Genomic DNA, 16,536 nt, shown 5'->3' with positions numbered 1-16,536 from the left:
AAAGAAACCTGTTTGTCTTCTACGCGTTTGTATATTTTAACCAGCCCGAGTAATGGGCACGGAGACAACATGAACTCACTGAGAAATCCTACCGACTTAAATGAATTGCCTTGGCTTATCCTTGGTAATGTGATCATGTTCTTGTTGCCTTAGTCTTCTTTCTTGATTTACCACACTGTTTTGAACATCCTTTTGGTGCAAGTAAAAGAAAAATGTAAATGACCTACAATTCATAAATATGCAGTCTCTCATTTTGGAAGAATGACTGTCAAATGAAGTAGATGGCAACTATGTCTGCCATGTGGAAATGTCCAGTTATTTCAGAAATAATTCCAATCCACCCTAATGGCCCATTTCCTCTCTAATCTGCCACTTATTCCCAGTGGTACACAAGACTACCAAGTAATAATATGTTCACCAAGCAAAGAAGGACCTATCTGGAAAGATCTGTTTGATCCACTACACAGATGTGGGAGGGGATGTCCTGAATCCCCCAAAAGCCAGACGGTCTTGATAGGATACTCATAAGTCACCCCAAAAATTAACTTGTTTTAGACCCACTCAAATGTGGTCTATAAGTGACACTGAGGGGAGCTTTCCCACTGGGTCAGCCAGCTCTAATACTGAATCTGAAAACAGCTAGCAAAGCATTGGGTACGCCCTTGTGCTATACACAAAAAGTGTAGTGAGTATACATGTAACTGTATGCCTAGAGATAAAAATAGAAAGTACATTGACAAGAGAAGCAGCTAACAAAAAATCTGTGGGTCTTAAAAAAGAAACATGGTTGCTCCTGATGACTTTGAACCAGACATCTAATAGGTGCTATTACATTCTATGTTTGTAGGAGTTTTGGTACAATTGCTTTCATAGTAACCTACGAATTTAACAGATTGGGCAGGTAGTATAACAGATATACAACTAAAGACGCTGAACCCAATGGCTCCTTTTTAATTTTGGCAACATTTTCCGTGACACAGAAGAGCCCTAGCAAACGGATGACAAGTAAAGAAATATGCACCTTTAAACTGTTATTAGGGAGAACTGCCGAGTCTTTTATTGCTTTCTTCACATTCCAATTAAAGTTAAAATCAAGCCAATTAAAATTGTCAGCTGTCGACGAAGCTGGAAAGCAAAAACAAATTAAACATACAGCCTGATTAGTTGAGGCGAAACCTCCCTGTAATGGTCTTCATTTTTCAGTTTTGCAAATGCCAAAGCAGCATAATCCATTCTCCACACTCGATGTTCACTTCCCATACACCACCGTAAGGGAATGTCTGTGTCTTTAACTCAGATGACCCTCCCCCTCCACCGCACAGGCACCATCCTACTTAAATGGTAAAAACCGTATCTTTCACATTATACCCAAAATCTGCTCCAGACACCATTCTAGTGCACTGCTGCTGAGGTATTACTAAAGAGAAAAGCCCAAGGCAATGTCACATTGGCTTTCTCGTACATCTGACATTTTGGTAATGCAACGGGATAATGAAAAGTAATTAGCTTGTAAGCGAGTCCCAGGCCCCTCAGATATCTTTTGCCGATGCAACAATGCCTGCCTGTCAGCTGCTGTTTCCATCAAAGTTTTCCAAAGGGACGCTTGCCAGATTTTACCTGAATGGACCTCAGCAGGCAAATATTGCAACACAATTTCTCAGTGGCGAGTGCCAATCGCAGCACTTCAGAGCACTGAAAAAAGCATACGAAATAAAAGCAACTAATGGCAGCCAACAGCTGAGCATGAGCTGTGATTGTTACCCATTTTTTTTCGGTCGGATTAAACTTGTGTCAGTGGATGCAAATGATTTGATATATTCATTGTGTGTTAATGTTGTACTAAGCGTCAAAGATCCCTGTGACCGATGCGTGAAAAGGCCTTCTCGTCTGGTTTTTCCTTACAATTCTGTGACTTTTAGTTTTCCTAATTTCATATGGTTATGGGAAACTTCAAGCCCCAAATCCAAAAGGAAAAAAAAAACAGGACCGGATAGCTTTCTTATGCATGGTCGCGGGATACGTGTGAGCTCGGATCGTATGTTATTCGTCAAGTGTTGCTTTTTATTGCACTAAGAAACTGGTTCTGCCTATAATTAATTGCTGCTTTATTAATGGTGTTTACTACTGCTTACTTTTCACTAGTAGTATGCATGCCCTTTCTGCTCTCGTGCAGCATTTAAAAACGGCAGTGCTGGCACGCTGCACCATGCCATTGTGCACCACCTTTAGTCAAACGTGTCTTTGACCAATTGGGTGTAGCATTTTCGGTCTTACCCAAGCATACCCAAATGATGTTGGGGAAAAGACTGGTTGAAAATGGAACACTGCAAATAAGGAAAGAAGCCACCACTTGACATGTATGAAGCAAGTGCTTTCCTATCTTGCTATAGAGTTTGGGAAGCCCAGTTATCCGTTTAGAAAATGCAGTTTTGAAAAAGACCAATATCTGTTTGCTTTCACAAATTATTATTGTTATTCCTATTCTATTTTTTTGAGTACTTTAAGACATGTTGCAGCCACTTCGGATCACGTTTCCACCAGCAGACACTGTATGGACAGGGTTCGCTCCCAGGTTAGTCACAGTGATTATCTAATTAGTAGATTGTTATATAAACTGGAGTTTGAGGAAAGCAAGCAATATTAGCTCTGGTTGGTCGGGTTCGTCTGGCTGCTGTGTTATCGGAAATCCTAGTTCAAGAGGATGCAGAGAGAAACCGTGCTTGATTTTCTCTTTCATCAGAATTGTGAGCTCTTAGAAAGAGATTAACCATCATTGTTAAGCACTATGAAAACTGAAACACCTTTAGGCATAGTTCTCTCTGCCAGTTGGAGGACAAAGAGGGAGATAAGGTCCTTATGTCCCACTCTCAACAGCAAAATACAATGGGAGATAAGTGCATTTGATTACCAGACTGTAAGGCCTCAGTACCCAATGCCTTTTACATGGGCCCTCTTTAATCTTCAACAAACTGCAGGACCCATGGTCCATCTGGAATCTCTTATCCATGCCACCCCCGCCTTCTCTCTACTATGTGTTTCAACAGGATGACGTGCCTTCTCGAGAACTGCATCTCATTTCTGGAATGGCCCTCCCCCTCAACTGTTCGGATACCGCCACTCGCATCTTAGTGCTGGATCGGGTGTTAAGGCCATTAGCATCCCAAGTTACCAAAGCAGCAACCCGGGATGTGCACAGCATTCCGTTGTAGGAAGGAAAAGCCTTTACCAACATGGTCACCATGGAAAGGGAAGGCGGGACTTTGTATGGAGCCACTCTTCCCTTTTCATGGCAGCCGTTCTAAGCACAGAGGAAGGTGCTGGTGTGGCTGCGAGTGCCGGCGCAGCCAGAATATGGTCATTTCGGGTGAGGGGGATTAAAAATAAGAAAAAGTTGACGGGGTGGTGGGAAGATGGCGTCGGAGGAGCCCCACAACTAGCCACCATGGAAAGGGAGAAGGCACTACATCTTCTACGGTGGCCATTTTCATGGTTTACATTTTTTTTATCTTTTTGATGGCCGCCATGGAAAGGGCGAAGGGAGAAAAGACTAAGGGCCTCATTACACGTTAGGCGGTAGGGTTTTACCGGTACCGGTAAGGGCACCGGTACCGGTAAACCCCTACCGCCTTACTACGAGTTCCCTTTGCGGGACCCGACTTTAATGGCTGGTTTTACCAGCCATTAAAGTAGGGTGCCGCAAAGGGACCTCTGAGCTAATTACGGTACCGCAATTTGCGGTACCGTAATTAGCACTTTCCCCATTCCCATTATGCCCTATGGGGGCAAAAATGGGAATGGGGAAGAGCCTTGGTGAATGGGGAATTACCGCCCCCGCTCACCTTGGAGTAGGGTGGTAATTCCGCCATCCACCAAGGCGGACACGGTAAAATACCGGCGGCAACCATGGCGCTGAAAGCGCCATGGTTACCGCCTACTGTGCAATGAGGCCCTAAGTGTTGTCCCTTCTCCCCAATACATGGCAGTGATTCTTTCACACCCCCCCGCCCCCGAGTTGTGAGATGGTTTCCACGCCATCTCCCAACATTACAACATACAGGGGTACGAATAGTGATGGAACTCTCACAGGGGTCATTACTGGTCGGGTAATGCCCCAGAGCTATGTTATTGCTTCGCTCAGGCTTGTAACCCTTGCCCCGGGAGTATTACAAAACCAGTAATGCCCCCCCCCAAACCCTCTTCTCGGGTCCTATTGCTTTATAGAACACCTGCTGCAAAATATGAAGTTGTATGTTTTATCATGTTCATAAAATGTGTTCACTATGTAAAAAAATGCAATAAAGGCATTGCAAGTACAACAAAATGATAGCAAGTGTAGCTATTTTTATTTGTATTGGGTTCTAAAAGTATACAGTGAGAAAGTCAAATAGGTGGACACAGGGTGCAAGTGAGCCAATCAAAAGAGTGGAGCCAGAGGCACTGGAGGATTCCTGTTTCTAAGAAACATGACAATAACTGCTTGGAAACACCACTGAATATACAACCGCGATTTAGGCCCTAATTGTTAGAAGCTGAAGTGATACCATAAGGCTTTTACTTTAATTAATATAAAACCACAAGGTCCTAAATTATTCAGTGGTTTGGACACTGAGTGCTTCTCTGATTGTCTTTATGAGATATTTTAGGTCGTTTATTCTCAATTCTGTATCCTGCTGAGGCAGGGGGCACCAGTAAATGCGCTCCATAAAGAGCAAGGCATTTGCAAGAGCATATAGTGTAGCAATGCATCCCATGGAAGTAGCAATCCCTCCAACCTTCTGTTGAGCGGAAGTCTTCCAATTGTGATCAGAATGTGTCTAGTGCCTAGTATTGCAACCTAGACCTGTGTTGCTTGGGGATATCACGCCTGTAGTGGGCTACCTTACAAATCAATTTTAGTGCTTAGGAAGTGACCAGACAATGCAATCACGTTCTTTATTGAAAGCCGGTGCATACATGAAATGCTTTCACACCCAGATGATGATATTGCTGGTGTATGAACTGGATTATCACCTCCAAATGGATGTACTGCTGCAATTGCTTCCGACATGCTCTGCAAAGTAGTGCTGATGACACTGCAAAGAACACCAGTTCATGCAAGTATTACAGAAGCGAAACATTGAACATGTGTACAACAGCTGCAAGGAATCCTACACACGTTTACACTGCCAGTGAGACTGGGTAGTGTGCAAAATAGCACACTTGCTCATTCACCAATGCAATATTAAAACCTCCGTGTATGATGTGAAATTGCTATCGATATCACATTGTATTTAAGAGGCACACATCACCATATTACGTGTCTTTCTGTGCCTAGTTTAGACTTAAGGACAGTTCACAGTCACAATTGTTTCCATGTTTATTGTGTATTAGCATGTAAATGCCTCAGGACACATAGGGCCAGATTTGCAAACATGTTTTAACATGGGACAGCCACATTGAAAACATTTTTGTAAATCAGTCCATAATGCTTTAGACAGACATTGTACAAAATAAATCACAGCCAGCAAAAAAATCCCGTAGACAGGTGCTTTACACTAGTAGTGGAATAAACATGGTAGACCCATTTGAGGACAAAGTGGCAGCATGAACAGTCTGGCAAGACATACGAACCATATTCACATTTGCAACATGTTTGATACCGTTGGAAACAGGGAAGTAACAGGTGAGGGTTGGGCAGTTCATAGGGAGTATCAGTGTAGCTGTACATTCAAGGGCAAGGAGGTGCTGTTCGAGGGCAGCTTGTAATGTTAAATAGTACATTGGTTCTTGATAATAGGAAGGAGGGAGGTCTAGTGGTAGCAGTTAAGTAGGGTGCAAGATCATAAGCAAACAAAAGCCCAGCGCATGTGGGAGAAAGGGAGGCTACGTAAGCCCTAAGAGTGAGGGGTAAATGGTGGCAGTAATGGGACGCAGAAAAACCTGGTAAGGGGTCAGGACCATTTGTAGATTTGAAGACTAAGAGGAGAACTCAGAAGGGGGAGTGATGAAGGAATGAGAGCCAACAAGCGTGAATGTGGTGGGCAGAGAGAAATGTGTCCAGAAGGTATCCCAAAAGAAGGACCAAACAGTCATGAAGTCTGACTAAGAAAAAAGTAGCAGGGAGGTGGAGCAAGATGCTCCTAATGTTCAAGAAAAGGAAACTCATTGTGCTACATTAAAACATAATCATGATATTAATACACATTTATTTGTGTGGACTTTACTAACATGACCTATTCACCGACAATTCATTTCTAAGTAAGTATCTTTAAGGTAGGCCCATCTTATGTTCATTTGACTTGTCACCCATTTTCTGACGGTTTTCAGCTGTGCTGGGTCTCAGATTTACTAATACATGCTACAAATGATCCCCTTTTTTGCAGCTGTTGTATGTAAGTTTAATTTAGCATATTTTAGAGGCCCTGCATCTGGTCATTTAATGTCTTTGGGCAAGGTGGATTAATCCACACATGCTGTAACATCGGGTAGCAGTGCATGCCGCGTTGGTCAGGGTTTGTGTGATGGTTGAGATTTTGCATTAAACACCACTTGCATGTGGTGAAGGCCCTATTACCCGTAAGTTCTCATATACATCTTGTGAATCGTTATTCCATGTCTGCCTCTATAGAGTGGGAAGACAAGCCAGGAGGGCACATGACATGAAGTCTGTCCATAAGTTCCTGTATTAATCCGAATTTGACAATTTTAGAGCGCAGATTGCATTTAACAAAGAATGTCAACTTGATAGAACAAATTCGGACAAAGCCATTAATTCTGAGCCAATTGAGTTTCAGCTTTTCCGAGTGTAATTCCTAAGTTACTTATCGAGGATATTTTGGTTAAAAAATAATTCAATTTTCTTTGGGATGAATACATTTCACCTAGCACTAACAATGACTCCCTCATTGTTACTGTTTAATTGACTATTATTTCCCGAGTGTTGTGTCTCCTCCAATCGGGGATTTTGATACACCGGGAATTAAAGGGATATTGCACCATAGTTTCCAGCAAACGTTTCTGGGGCTAATTGAGGCTTTCCCCACCCTCTTGATCACCACACCTGATCACTCCAGCAGCCTGTTGCTCTGGTCTCGCCTGGATGTGTCATGGCAACAACATCCATCACTGTGGTTTCCACCCAGGAAATCTCATGCATCACAGTCAATTAACCCGGAGCTCCTGTTTCCTTTTTCCTCTGTGGCCGCCTTTGCTCTGAATTTGTCATGTTCAGAGAACATTTATTCTTTTGAATGTTTGCTAAATGATCACCTGACAGATTGCCCATATTTGACTAGCCTTATAGCCAGGCTGACAATGCCATACAAGACATGGGGGCTAATTACATGGGGGAAGAATAAAAACTTGCACCCATTCGGCTTGTAAAACAGAGCCAAGAGTGTAATTTCGCCCCGTGGAGATTCTGCAACCCAGCAGGCAGGGCTTCTGGATCTTAACCTGCTGGGCTCAGCTTTAGTGACGTATTAACATGCATCTTGTAAAATTATCAAGTGCTGCTCACTTCCAAACGTGAATGCTGCCTCATTGTCACCTTGATTGGGGGCAGACAGTTTAAAGCTGTTTGCAGGTTTTGGAAAAGTAGGGAATCCAAAAGTAGAATGCTGCAGAGACTGCTCAGCATGTTAGGTGGCTATTGCAGAGATGTTATTGTTTAGGCCTGCATGTAAATGCTAAGGATTTTTTCCAATTCTTACTGCCCAATGTGCTATGTGTAATGTGTTGTTTCAACCAGAAGATGGACACAGACCCTTTGCTTCCGTCTATTTCGCAATTTCTGTCCCGGTAATGAAAATCTAAAGTTGCCACCCATGATACAAGCCACTGATTGCTAGACACTGAAGAGTAATCTGAAAACACTTTTACAGTAGGCCTAAAATAAAGTACGAAGTGAAGGCCAGGAGCAGAGCAAGATGCTCCACTAATACAGTTGTTGTCAGAGATTTCTGCTCTTGCTTGCTGCCACAATTAAAAGGATGCTGTCAGATTACACATTTTTCTCTCTGCCATCTTCAATTAGCCTGCCATTGAACTGTGCAAAGAAATCTGTGCATGCCCACATTTCGAGGTCAGATTTCACATTTGAATACAATGTAGACTACATATTTCTTTCAGCCACAGCATGACAATTCAAAAGGACAAGGCTGAGAACCAAACACAATCTATGTTGCATCTATTAGAGTGCAGTTATTTCCCAAGGTATACACAGGCCAGAGAATGTATTGAAATGATAAGAAACTATGTTCTATGACCTAAACAACCAGTATCCACATGAGAATCCAGCCTAACTCTCCAGAGCCCTCAGTATAACAACTTTGTAGTTTAAAAGGACTGGATGTCTTAACATGTCCTCATAATTGTGAATATACCTTGTAAGGAAAAAGTATCAGACGTTCAGGTGTAACTAATATTCAAGGACTAGGTTTCATGTTAACCAAAAGGGTCTGAAATGTAGTGTAAAACTGAAACCTCATTTAAAGTTTCATTCCTGCTGTATCATGCATGTTGGAAGGGGAGCTAGAAATTGTCAAAATGGGGAATGAACCTGTTTGGTCTAGTTCTGCATATTATGTCCATAATTGCCATGCCAGATGTCAGTAATGGATTTGGTGGGGTTATGATTTGTCACAAAACCAGGCATGTCATAAGTTAAATCCATTAACCAAGGACAGGAGTAAGGTTACTAAACTGTGTGCAAGGCAGAAGACACTCTGTCCAGAAACACATCAATCAACATGAAATCTGTAGAGTTTGTAGATAGAAGTCATTTATCTCAGGATGTGTACTCAAATATATACATTGCCTTATTTTGAATAGCTGAAATTGGTGAAAACACATGTTTGCCAAATTTTATTGGAATGCAATCATGCAAAGTCTCTAAATGAGTGCAACAACTTGTACAATCTGAAAATGTTTGTTTAATTTCAGCATATTTGAATCAGAAATTAGAGTATAAAAACAAAGTTGTCTTCTCCCTCCCACCTTTGGAACTGCAAAGCCACACTTCTGTCACAAGGCAGAGGTGAAGTCACAAATTATACATATTTGCAAAACATAGGACAAACAGGATTATGGAATATTGGAAGATGGACATAAGGATCTATCTGGAGAGGAGAAGGTGGCAAGTCCATTGAGAGAAGAGTGACCAGTCTGTGGGCGACTGATTTTCAAATAGCCACCTGAAATGAGGGTGTGTTGATTGAATGATTTCAGGCTCACCAAGACCCTAGAAGGCTCTCCAAAAGCAGATACACCATCCAAAAGGTAAATTAAACCCTTCTCAACCCCACAATGTCCAGGCAGATTCACAGGGGTAAAATCCAGAATGATAAAGGGAATAGAACTGTGGTGAATGCATTTTGATGCATTTAAAAAAAAAGGAACGCAAATGGCTTTCTCAAAGCACCGTGTTCTCCATCTATAGTAAACACAAGTGAGATGTGGTTTCTTTAGGGCCCAATCTACAGATGTTGGCAAATGAACTGTTAAAGTTAATTTTTTCAAAGTCAGAGTTCATAATACGAATTGCACAGTGACAGTTACGTCATCCCCTGTTCAAACCATATAAAGTGTATCATACATGTATTTCCATGAATGCCCATCTTCATCATGTGTTGTGCAACACACAGGCCTTCATGGCAAAGCATATCGCTGCCATGTGTGACATCCTGAGCCCAAAACAGCAAGTGCAGGATGTTACTCCTTTGTGGATGCAGATTTCAGTAGAAAAAACGAAATTTCAATGTGTTCCAAGAATAAATGATGCTACATGTGAAAGGATAGCCCAGAAGTCGTTATTTTGCCAGGAATGTCACAGGCCATTTTTTTTTAATCAAACGTTGATCATTGGATTTCTTCATCTGTCCTTGCAATGTGAATATCATATGTAAATATTTCATTCCCATCAATGTGAACATTGATATATAATGTTTTACATTATTCTTCCATTCTGGTAATTCATTTAAAACTATATTGTATGAAATGCAACAATAAGTATGGAAATAATATTGAATTTCATTTTGCTGTGCAACGTACTTTAGAAAGACAAGTCTGTAATGGTAAATGAAGAAATAACACCAAAGGGAGATGGAAGGAAAGAACATAATATAATTGCATTTTAAGTTATATTCCCACTAGTAGGCATATTGAAGAGATCAGGGCCTCCAGCCCAGTTGGAGCCAGCCAGAAGATAATTACACATTATAGTAAGGCTTGATAGCTTTTAAAAATCATCCAGCGATCCAAGCTGCCCTGGATTAGTCAAAATTAAACATCACTGAAGATATGAACAACCAAAACCATTTCCTGTGAATAGTGCCGACTTGGAAAAGGATGTGTTGGGTCTTGGATTGCCTTTGCCCTCTTGTGGAACTGGAGCAAGTTCACACCAAAGAATTCCCAATGTCTTTACGTTAACAAAGATCTCACTTAAAAGGTGCAAAAATGAAATTTAGCAGTGAATCCAAATGAATAATCTAATTGGCCCCATATTTGCCACTTTGTAGATAAAACCAAGCTTGATCAGAAAAATGAAGATTTAGATAACACTGTTTTGTATCGGCTCCCTGTGGATGGTACTGATCCACATACAATGACATGGGATATTATTACAGACACTTTGCATCAATGCACATGCCATTGTTTAATTTTTTTTATTCAATGGATTTGTGCGCAAGGAATTCATTTGTCCTGGTGCAAAAGGCATTGCACAAATGTTTTTTGCACTAGAGCACATTCTGCCACAGAGCTAATTGCATTAGCACCAATCCAAACATTCTGTACTATGTGCCAGAACGTCAATGAAACTGGTGCTAATAATGTGAGGTCCTGTCACATTGCAAACCTTTCCTCATGTGTCATGGGGCCTGTAAAGAAAGATATGGACAAGAGTGTGACTACTGACTGTGTTAACTTTAAAGGCACATTAATCGTGACATGTTAAGTGTGGCTCTGCAAACCTAACATGATTGATCATCTGTTTAAAGAGCTTATAAGGGGCTTTATCAAAGACAGCAGTGCTCATGTAGATATGTCCACTTGTATGTAACTCCAGCCATGCAACCACATTCTTCATTGCTGATATAGTTTACCCATGCAAGAGAACAACCATGCAACACTAAGACTGCAGTATTAATTGACCACAAGATAACTAGCATTAAGCAATGAGGTGCATATAATATATTCAAATGTCTCATTGTACAGCTAAGGCACATTAATGAAGTTTGAGATGATCATATATTTAGGTGCACAATCTAAAGGCCGGCATTAGCAAACATGCACATGATCCACAGGAGTCGATATTTGTTATTGTTATATTATATTCAATGAAAAAACATTGTTAAAGGGACGTTATGGTTAAGCTGCACTAATAAAAACCTATGAAATTCTATGAAAAAACGTTGTTAAAGGGACGTTATGGTTACAACTAAAACCGAAAAACCCCTGAAATTCGCCAGTTATGGTAAGCTAAGCAACCATAACTCGCACCACCAACGTGCACTCCTAAGACTAACACCCAGGACATCAAAGATGACATCACAAAAATACGTTTTGGGACCCCCCCCCTATAACTTTTCCTCCCCTCGACCAAACCTCACCAAACTTTGCAGAGTGGGCCATATACTTTTTTGAAAAGTTTGGTGATGATTCGTCCAGGGGGAGTGGAGTTATAAGCCACCCAAAACGTGCTCTTCCTATGGAAACAGCAACTTAACCATAACTACATGGCTGTGTAATATATATTGTTATATCAAGAATATTTAAACTTCTGAACAGATTATGCAGAAACGTAACTCATCCATACATGCTTGTTTGAAAACATCAGTGTTCCTAGTTTTGGATCACAGTGTTCTGTAAACACCCTGTCAGATAGCACCTCCAGTTAGGCACTCACTTGAGAGATCTTTGTGGCACTGCAGTTACAAGACATATTCTCAACAGGGCCAATTCTGACCCTCATCCTCCTTACATCCATATTTTGAGTATCATTATTCATATCTATTATTACTTTCCTTAGAAGCATAAGGAAACAGACACCCTGTGCTAGATTAAAAAATAATACAACAGTTATTCACATAATTGTCACAGTGGCAACAATCATCTTTACACACCGATGAATACTTTGGTACTTTGCTCAATCTACAAAGGAATACATACACCATCCTCAAAAGTATTTGATTCAAACTTTGTTTGCAGTTTAACATTCTACATCTGTAACAACAATGCTCACATGCTCTGAAATAACACTGTGGGTAATAATAAGCAGCGCTCAGACACCTGACGGTCCGTAGCACTATATAAATGCCAAATTATTATTATTATTATTATTATTTGTGTTCAGTTTGGTGACATGCACAAGACCCCATGGATAGTAAAGAAGATTCTGCGAAGAGTTGCTGTGTGCCCCTAACAACAATTTCAAATTAGTTCCTTTGCTCCTTAGGGAACTCTTTACAAAAGGTACCACTTTATCTAGGTAGGGGTCTGCAACCTTTGGCTCTCCAATTATCCCTCAACATTGACTGTACTGACTAGGACTGATGGGAGTTGTATTCCAAACAAAGGGACAGCCGAAAGTCACAGACCTCTAGCCTAGGTCAAGAGGTATCTAATGTAGGCAAGGCTGTACTCCAGACCATTATGTTAGTGCCCTTCAAAGATCACTTAATGTCAGAAATCTAGCATGGTGCACGCCACTCCATTTCAGAGGCCAGCTACCTTGAACACACAGACTGGTCTCTATGAATAATGGGGGTACAATAATGTAGAGAAGATCACATTGCAGCAGTGAATGAATCATGGACCAATGCAGCCAATCTACCCATTTTCACAATTTTTGAGCAGACATAGTGCATAGAATTGACGAAATTCCCGCAATCTGTGAGGACTTGCAAGAGCAAATCTTCATTCAATTTAGTATGCAAGAAAATGCATGGCTTTGGAGAGGTCGCACAGAATGTGAGTAGGGGTCTGCTGTAGAGTCTGCCACAATTGCAAGCTGAAGAACAGTGGGATGAGATTCCAACTGTGGAATACTTTCATCAACCTGGACCTAGTCTTTCATATCGAAAGCCAGTTGCAGGGCTAGGTGCACATTTGCATAAGGTAAGTGCATATGTGTGTGGAATAAGTGCACAGTAGGGGGTAAGTGCGGAGTAGGAGGGAAAGTGCAAAGTAGCAGAGGGAAAGTGCAAAGTAGCAGTCCACCGCCCACCGTTGCAGGGGGGCAAGTGCAAAGTTGCAGTGGGGGCAAGTGCAAAGTTGCAAGGAGCAAGAGCAAAATTGCAAGGGGAAAGTGATCTATGTGATCGCTGCGACAGCCGAAAATGCCAATTTATTTTTAACCCTTTACACCACATATTTATGCGGGGGAGACCCCCTGCAGCCCCCCCATATTAATATTATACACTTAACCCCCCCCACATACATATATGGTGTAAGGGAGGGGTTAAAAAGGAAAAAAAGGTCGCCATTTTCAGCCGTCGCAGTTCCCAGGTCGACATTTTTGTACGACTCTGTCGAAAGTTGCAAGGGGCAAGTGCAAAGTTGCATGGGACAAGTGCAAAGTTGTCAGCACTCTTGTTTGGGACCATAGCAGTTATTGCTCTCCTCAGCATGGGTGTTTCTATGTTGTTGTTTTTTTTATTATCTTCTCCCAGAGGTGGAATTGCACAACTGAATTTGTAGTGATTGGGCTATTTAACATGCAAATGCTCTCACTGACCCTCTGCATGTAAGGGGCATATCCCAGCAGCACACCCAATTGGGGTTTGATATCAAATGTATATCTGTTTGAAACACACATGACCATAGCTCAGGTGGGTAATCTTTGATTTACTCGCACCAACGATCAGCTTCTTCTAACCCCCACAAGCACCTGCTCTAAATCCAGGACTTGTGAGGTGAGAAATGCAGGTTGAGGGGCAAAATCTAACTTGCCTGTGAATTGCGCCCAGTGAAAAATGCAGACAAAAGAACACCAGTACTAGTTAAATATTGGTCTAAGATATTCTTATATAAATGAGCAACTTGCCCATTGCAGGTGGACACCTTTTCTGTGTGACTGTCGTATATTAACAAGGGTAGACTGTGTATCACTCTTGATAAATCATGCTTGCTATTCTTTCAATACCATTAGCACCCGGCGGGGGGGAAGCCAATCAGGTGGCTAGGAACACAGGCTTGAACCGCCGGTATAAACCCATTTTCCAAGAAGTTTGACGGTCGGCTCCCCCCACTCCCCTGTCCTCCTTTTTGTATTTGTAATCCCCCCACCCCTAAATGTACCTTATTGCTGCTGTAGCGGCACTCACAGCCAAACCTCCTTCTCTGCTTAGAAGGAGCCCTGCCTTCCATTTCCATGGCTGCCATGTTGGTAAAGGATTTTCCCTCGTAAAACAGGATACCGCACGCGTCCCGTTGCAGGAAGGAAAGGTTTGTCCCTTTGGTAACTTGGGGAGCTAATGGCTTTAACACTCGATCTGGCCTACCGGATCGGGTGTTATTGGCCCTAGGCCATCTTTAAACCCCCTTTCCTTCGCTCAGGCTTTTAACTCGGGCCCTGGCCCGATAAAACCTGATGCGCCCCACCAGAACGGGTGTCAATGCCACATTAACATGTGTTATTAGAATCTGTGCATAAACACAACTGACATATTCCAAAACAGATTCCCTACACTGCATTTTATTTACATAATATGTGAACAAACTGCATTTATTGGGCATATTTGATTTTCTGCAAGATAATTAGACTGCCATTGCTCTTCAATGGCTTCAACTAATTCTGTAATAAATCAATGTTAGTCATTTATCCACTGTGTCAATCATGTCTAGCTAGCACTAAACTGCCAGTGATGTCCAGGTATCATGCAATAGCTACACCAATGGCATGTCTAGAGTGGTACATGCAGCAACGGTCTTTGGCCTATGACAGAGAGCTTAAGAGTAACGATGACTATGTGCTATTTAAGGTACACTCGTAAGGATACATTTGACCAATGTGATTAAAAAACATACCTTTGTTAAACCTTTGAACGTAAAATGACACTTAGAGAGTGACAAAAAAGGGCACCTGTCATAACATACTTCAATCATTTATATAATTTTAAATGTGCTTGTATTTTATTTTGTTTACCACATTTTCTTCATAATACTTTAACATCAAGGAATATTGTAAATACTGCTTTAGATAAGATGAAATGGTCCAATAGGGGCAACATTCTAGTCTGGGTCTCAAGTCTTATTATATTCTTATGGTAAATAGTAATTCAGCACTAAAGTTGAAACCATTTACTGACTAAACAGAATGAACTTTGAAAAGCAACTTTCATCAACACTGCCCAACATGTACAGGTACACTAGAAGGTACAAAATGCTGCCACTAGCAGAGCTTTCCTCATGAAGCACTTTTTCAGTATCATGCAGCAGAGCTGATTGGTGTTAGATCTTGTCTACTAGCAGCTGTACAAGGTCTGCTGGAGATCTATTGTTTTCTCTATCTAGATATAAAAATGAGCTTTGCATTTGCAGGTGTTTTTCCCCAACCAACTGTCTTTAAAGAAACATCAAATAGTAGGTTACAGAATATGCGAGAAGTGGGAGGTGCCCAACTAACTGCAAAGTCATAATGCGTCTCTAATATTGTAATAATGATTGCTGTGGTTGATCTGATCTACTGGAAAATGCCATATTTTAAGGCATAGCACGACCAGAATGTAAATGCCTCATGAAGTCCACTTTTTATAGTCTCTGTGGCAGTGAATTAAGTGGGTAACCCTGCCAGGGTGCCAGAAGTATTCCCTAGAAGAAGCACCTGTCTAGTGAAAAACTGCCTCCACCCAGACTCATCAAGAATTTCAGGCAGTTTATGTAGCAGATGATAGGCTATGCATGTAAGCACACCAGCCACACATTAGACTTTAATATCATTGGCTTCTGCGGGTTCATAACAAACCTCAGAATCACAGGCTAAAATATAAGTCCCACATATTGTGCTCTATGGGATATACAGAAGCGAAGCATTCATTAAAGCTGCCTTCAAGGGCTGGAGAATGCCATCTCCAGATAAAATAAATATAATCTGAATCTGAATCTATGGGCAAAGATTATGCAACCAAGAAATGTTTTCAAAATATTTGGTGAGCAGCGGGGAATTTCTATGAAGTACTGTTTAAATTGCTCTTATACGGAGTGCAGAAAAGAGTTTCCCTAAAATCCATCTAGGCTTTGTACTGAATAAATAGTTTAATGTATACCCATCATACTCCAGAATGGCCTAAAAAGGCAAATAGGGTATAGTTTGAAGCAGGCTCAACAGCACCTCTTGATATTGAGACTATATGTAAATTGTGCACAACCTGCCCGGGATCAAGAAAAAGGTTACCTGCTGTATTTACAGTAGAATGGTGACCTCTTTGGCATTAGAGAACACTGTGTGGATTTGTAAAAATGCCTCCATTTAGAATACATCCACATAAGACATTCCACAGGGAGGGTTGCATTGAGGCATGAATAAAGGTCTTGGTTGATATGATGCACTGCTGT

The sequence above is a fragment of the Ambystoma mexicanum genome, chromosome 7q (genome assembly GCF_040938575.1).
Source record: "Ambystoma mexicanum isolate Mex_15411 chromosome 7q, UKY_AmexF1_1, whole genome shotgun sequence".
In the NCBI taxonomy this organism is placed as follows: domain Eukaryota; kingdom Metazoa; phylum Chordata; class Amphibia; order Caudata; family Ambystomatidae; genus Ambystoma; species Ambystoma mexicanum.
This window is presented reverse-complemented; position numbering follows the sequence as displayed.